Source organism: Balaenoptera physalus (genome assembly GCF_965194825.1).
Source record: "Balaenoptera physalus genome assembly, chromosome: 17".
NCBI classification, from domain to species: Eukaryota; Metazoa; Chordata; class Mammalia; order Artiodactyla; family Balaenopteridae; genus Balaenoptera; species Balaenoptera physalus.
The window spans coordinates 78190501-78197312 of record NC_138895.1 but is presented as its reverse complement, the minus strand read 5'-3'; the positions used below and the strand labels follow the sequence as shown (position 1 = coordinate 78197312).

Here is a 6812-nt window from a genome sequence, read left to right as displayed (position 1 = left end):
TCACTCCTGTGCTCTGGGATCCAAGAAAAAAAGGGACCTTCTGCATGATGTTCTAAATTTCCCTGTCTGGCTATTCATTATTTCTCCAGACTTTAATAATGATCTCAGCTAGAGATGGGAAAGAATAATGAACCATTCATTCACGTTCAAGACACTAATTAAAAAGGCACAGTTTTGTTTTTATGAGTTGTGCTGATGACTTAATTATAGCAAGACTGAGAAAACAACATCTCATTTTGAGGCTGAAAAGTGACTGTAACGTAAAAGCCCATAGTGGCTGCCGTGAGCCTGTGGGAAGAGAGGGAAGGAGCGGGTAGAGAGAAGAAGGGCAGCGGGTGAGGTCTGGCTTCTAACTCCAGTTCTCCCTGACTTGGCTGAGTGACCTCAGGCAAACCACTTCACCTCTCTGGTCCTATTTCTTCCTAAAGAAATATAGGTGAAGTTGTCAGAACCACTTCACTTATTCGCTGTGGGCATCGTATGGAACCTCCACAGTGTCGTCACTGAAGGATCGTAAACTATGCCAAATTACTGACTGTTGAAGGACCCTGGCCCATTTGTTTGCAGTAGACCATAGATGACGACACTATGGATGTGTCAAATAATCTGAATTGCCATCATTTGGAAGAGAAGAAGGATAGTGTTGGATGCTGAGCCTGAACAAAGTAAATGGTACAAATTAAAGAAGGGATTGGCATGTATTGAAGACCTTCCTTAAACCAAGAACTTCCTCATTATTTAATCTTTTCATTGAGGCAAGCATTATTTCCCCCATTTTATAGATGAAGACTCACAGGCTCTGGGAGTCCTACACTTACCTAAACACACCTACAGGCACGGCACACACCTGGTAAATGAAAAGTTGAGGTGAGAACCCAAGACAGAGGGACTCTACGTAAGGGTTCTTTCCATCACAGCGTATTGTTAAGTGTTACTCAGGTGAATACTTGATAAAAATAATTTTCTAATAATTCCAAGTATTCATGAATAAAACGGAATATCTCACATAATAGCAAATCAATGCCGTTAGGTGCATTTGATGAGATGTCTGGTCTCCCATGGTCAAGTGTATTGGAAGGATTCATGCCTCAGCGTGTGATGGGCAAGAATTGAAACTTTATCATGGTAAATAATTATGACTTGGAGTTGTTGATAATGGATGTTAGCCTACCTTGCCTAATGCAGATAACCTCTAGTATCCCTTTACCCTGGAATATTTTAGGATTCAACGAAATTAATTATAACACAGGGAAGCCCTTAAGCAACGTAAATAAATGGCAGGTTTCATTGTCATATAACTGATTGTGTGTTTTCAGATGTTTTTATAGCTTTGGAGAAACACTGAAGTGTTTTACATGACATATATAAATACCTACCAGTAAGACTTCCTTTACTTTTTCTATGCCTGAAGCAGACTCTTTGTACTTCAGTGAGTAATTTTTTTGTAAACATCCCTTCATTTATTAGTTCACTAATTTATTGAACAAACATTTGTTGTGTGAAAGGTTCAGAAACTGTGTGCTCTACAGACTTGAAATACAAAGATGAATTATATAATCATTACTCTCCAGGAGCTGGCAAGACCTTAGGCTTTGAAGAGATCCCAGACGATATTCTGTTTAACTACTTTCCTCTCTTAAGATGTTTTCCCTGAGCAATCTTATCAGCAACAGGACTTCATTTACAAATTGCATCCCGTTTCTACTTTTGTCCTTGAACTCTGTGCATGTACAAAGGCAAAAAGATACAGGGATAGGATAGAACGTATCAACATCCAAATTATAGAAATAACAAATGTTTGTTCTTATACTGGAAACCCTTACATTTCAAACTAAAACTGGGAAAAAGAAGAGGGTACAAAAATTGTTATAATCAGCATGGGATCCAGAAAAAGGATGCGGTGAATCAGGAGAAGATGATGCTCAAGAAAAAGATGAAGACAGCATCATACATATACATACATGTATATGTCATATATACATATTAATAATAATATTAATTATAGTAATAATAGTAATAAACATGTATTAAATGCACTCATTATTCCAGGTACTGTTTCAAGCACTTTCATCTTAGGATCTGCCATATTAGGGCTCACACTTCTCTCTAGCTCAGGCCATATTCTGATTCAATTTTAAAAAATGACAGTGCAACAGAAATTTCATTATGTCAAAGGGATTGAGAACAATAGGACTCTGAATACCCTTTACTTGCTAATAAACACAGTGTGAAGCAATATTGAGATATTACTTGCACTGCTTCCAGCCTTCATCCTAAAGGTCAGATTCTTCAAAGACCCAAACTTCAATGTTACAGATTCTTCCATCCCTTTTTGGTGACTGGAGGTAGATAACAGAAGGATCTCCTACAGTCAAATATCTGCAGAGTTAACAAGTCTTCCATCCAAAGGGAGTGGGGTCCAGGGAAGAAATAAGGGACTTTGAGTAACATATCATCCTATCTTTATTGCCTCCCTCCTCATGTTTTTCCTTATTCTTATATAGCAACATAAAGAGTTAGCAAATAAGCATGACTTTTAACAAATATAGACTTTCCTCTTGTGTTTAGAGTTATGAGTTAATATGTATGGTAATAAAATGAACACCCGTAAACCCACCTAACAACTTATCAGCTAGAATATTCCTGGTACCATTGAAATTATCTGTACATTCCTTTCTTTATGTGTCTATCATTGTCTTACCTATTTTAAAATAATTTTATAAACCACAAATGCATCCCTTCAACAATGTGCTTATTTAGCATTGTTTAGTTTTTAATTCTTATGAAAAATAATATACTTAAACGTGTTATTTGGTGATTTGCTTTTTTTCCCCCACTCAACAACTCTTCATAAGATTTACCTTTCTCTAAATGGACTAAAGACTTAAATGTAAGACCCGAAATTGTAAAACTCCTAGAAGAAAACATAGGGGAAAAGCTTCTTGAAACTGGTCTTGGCAATGATTTCCTGAATTCGACATCAAAAGCACAGGGAACAAAACAAAAATAGACAAGTTAGGATTACATCAAACTAAAAAGCTTCTGCACAGCACAGGAAATAAAACAGTGAAAAGGTAACCTAAGGAATAGAAGAAAACATTTACGAACCATTTATCTGTTGAGGTAAATACCCAGAATATACAAGAAACTCCTACAGCTCAATAACAACTACAACAACAAAATAACCTGTTTTTAAACATGGGCAAAAGACTTGGATAGACACTTCTCCAAGGAAGACAAAAAATGGCCACCAGGTGCATGAAAAGTACCCAATATCACTACTCATCAGGGAAATGCAAATCACAACCACAATGATATACCATTTCATACCAGTTAGGATGGCTATTACTAAAAACAAAACAAAAGATAAGCGTTAGCAAGGATATGGAGAACAAAGAATCCTTGTGATACTGTTGGTGGAAATCTACATTGGTACAACCCTTATGGAAAACAGTATGAAGTTTTCCCAAAAAATTTAAAATAGAACTATCATGTGATTCAGCAGTCCCACTTCTGGGTGTATATCCAGAATACTTGAAATCAGTATCTCCAAGAGATATCTGCAATCCCCTGTTCATTGCAGCATTATTCATAATAACCAAGATATGGAAACCTAAATGTCCATCAACAAACAAATGGATAAAGACAATGTATTACATACATTCAATGAAATATTATTCTGCCTTAAAAAAGAAGAAAATCCTACCATTTGTGACAACATGGATGAACCCGGATGACGTTATGTTAAGGGAAATAAGCCAGCCTCAGAAGGACAAATATTGCATGATTCCAGTTATATGAGGTATCTAAAATAGTCAAATTTGTAGAAGCAGAGAATAGAATGGAGGTTGCTAGGGGCTCGAGAGAGGAGGAAATGGGAAGTTTTTGTTCAGGAGGTACAAAGTTTCAGTTATGCAAGATGCATAGATTGTAGAGATCTGCTCTACGACGTGCACCTATAGTTAACAACATGGTATTGTGCACTTAACTTTTTGTTAAGAAGGTAGATTTCATAATAAGCGCTCTTAGCATACACACAGAAATCAAGACACAAGGAAACTTTTGGAGGTAATGGATGTGTCTACATGTTTATTACGTTGACTGTGGTGGTACTATCATGGGTGTGTGCATACGTCCAAACTCATCAGATTGTATTCACTAAACATGTGCAGGGTTTTGTGGGGTTTTTTTGGTATAGAAGTTATACATCAATAAAACTGTTTTTTAAAAGATTCACCTTTCTTATTGTCTATGATTGCAGTTCATTCATTTCACTGCTAAAAGTATTCCATTTGGTGAAAAAAATTATTTATTCCTATACCTGTTGTTTGGTATTTGGGTTGTTTCCAGCTTTTAATTGGTGGGTATTTGGAATGTTTCCAAATTTTTGCTATTATGAGCAATGCTTCCGTGAGCATAATTGTGCATGTCTTCTGGTGTATATATGCAAGAATTCCTCTCGGGTCCCTGAGTGATTCCTCTGATGTCACCCCAGGATATTTCTGGTCTCTATAGTGTGTTTATGCTCGAATTTATAAGATATGCCAGAGACCTTCTAGCTGCTCATCCATCTCATTTCCTTTGGTTACACAAGAAGACTATAACTCCCAGCCTCGTGTGCAGATAGGATGAGATTATATGACTGTGGTTTGGCTAGTGTAATGTGGGTGGAAGTACTTTAACCCACTGCATGCTTGGGTATGAAGCATCTCATACAATCTTTTTTATTTTTTTTAATTTGTATTAGGGTATAGTTGATTTACAATGTTGTGTTAGTTTCAGGTGTACAGCAAAGTGAATCTGTTATACATATACATATATCCACTCATTTTTTGCTTCTTTTCCCATATAAGCCATTACTGAGTATTGAGTAGAGTTCCCTGTGCTATACAGTAGGTCCTCACCTCACACCGGTCAGAATGGCCATCATCAAAAAAAAAATCTACAAACAATAAATGCTGGAGAGGGTGTGGAGAAAAGGGACCCCTCCTACACTGTTGGTGGGAATGTAAACTGGTACAGCCACTATGGAGAACAGTATGGAGGTTCCTTAAAAAACTAAAAATAGAGCTACCATATGATCCAGCAATCCCACTCCTGGGCATATATCCAGAGAAAACCATAATTCAAAAAGATACATGCACACCAGTGTTCATACAATCTTTGAAACTGGAAGCACAATTCTCTGATATGGACAGAGCTTGGGTCTCTGGGTCACCACTTGGAGGAGAGCCATTCACACAGAAATTTTAGAGACTTTTCATAATATTATACCTGTTCTGTGTTAAGCCACTGAGATTTAAGGTCTGTTTGTTATAGTCACCAGCCCAGCCTAATACACATGATGATGGCAAATTATTTTCTAAATTATGATCTTGCCTGATGTTTATAAGAACTTTGCTGAATTATATCCTCAACAACACTCGAATTACAATTCAAGGCTTCTTAATTTTTGCCCATCTAATGGGTATAAAATGTTATCTCATTCCAGTATTGATTTTCACTTTCTTAAGCATTAATGAAATATGTTCGTTGCTCATACAAGTTTCCTCTTGTCGCTTGACTTTTTTTTTTCTCTTGAGTTTCTTATTGATTTGTAGGGATTCTTAATTATGGATAGGAATCCTTTGTTGATGAAATATATGGTAAAGAGTCAGGGAGAGCGGTGCTGTTTGAAGAGTAGAATCACAGGTATGCATGATTGATTTTTCCTTGTTTGACTTTCAATCTTCCTGCTTTCAGCCCACCCCTTATACCCTGCCTTCAGAGCTATTTCATGTTTCTAATTTCCGAGCCTCTCCAAAGTTCTGTTGCTCAAAACTGCTTGTTATTGTTGGTGTTCCAAACTGTCCTCTTTCTGTAGTCTGCTAGTTTAGTTGTAACCCACGGATTTGATTTACACCTTAAAAATTAAAATTGTGATCATTTGAAAAATATGTCCTCTTTCCTTTCCCATTCTCTTTGGGTGGACTTATATATTTACATCTCTTCATTGATAATTAGGAATTTAGTAGGGGCTTTACGAGGAAGTAAAAAAATGCATTTCACTCTGTGTCGTTTTACCAGACGTTCCCTATACCTTACCTACTTTATTTATTTAAGACTTTATTTTTTAGAACAGCTTTATGCTTACAGCAAAGTTGAGAGGAATGAACAGAGATTTCCCATATATCCTCTGCCTCAGTTTCTGAGCCTCAGGTATTAGACAAGCTAAGTCCACATCTGTCTGCCTTCTGAATCTATGCTCATTCTCTTACATCATGGTACTGGAGAAATTCAGAGAAGTCTCCCCAAGTAATCAAGAGGTTCTTAGGAATGTGGGGAGTTCCTCTTAGAGATGGAAGGTCAAAAAGTTGAGACTAAGTCTGGAAAAACCAAAGTTTAAGGTTGGTAGTTCTGTGTCTATAAAAGTATAAAGGAGTGGAGAAGATTGATAAAGAAAGTGAAAAACATAACTTGGACTTGGAATCATACCAAGATTCAAAGGGGTTCATCTATTTGTTCATAAAGTATCTACTATGGGCCAGGATCTTTTAGGTACTGGAGGCAAACCAAAAAGCAAAGCAAACAAATTTCTTGCTATTGGAGGGCTTTCTAAGATAGAAGGTGAGGGGCAGGTGCAGCTAATTAACAAGGCAATGACTAAATAAGGTAATTTCTGGGAACAAAATGTTTTATGATATAATTAAAACAAGGTGTTATGTTAGAGAATAAATGGGGAGCTGGCTGCTTTAGTTTGGATTGTCAGGAAAGGCTTCTCTGGGCCTTTGAATCTGAAAGGTGAGATTGGAATAAAAAGAAGAGACAAGCCA

At 36.8% G+C, this 6812-nt stretch overlaps 1 long non-coding RNA gene across 1 annotated transcript in view; it reads left to right on the top strand.

Annotated features, from left to right (window-relative positions):
• Positions 1-6812, top strand: part of LOC309646995 — a 45324-nt gene that overhangs the window by 20807 nt on the left and 17705 nt on the right. The window lies entirely within an intron of this gene.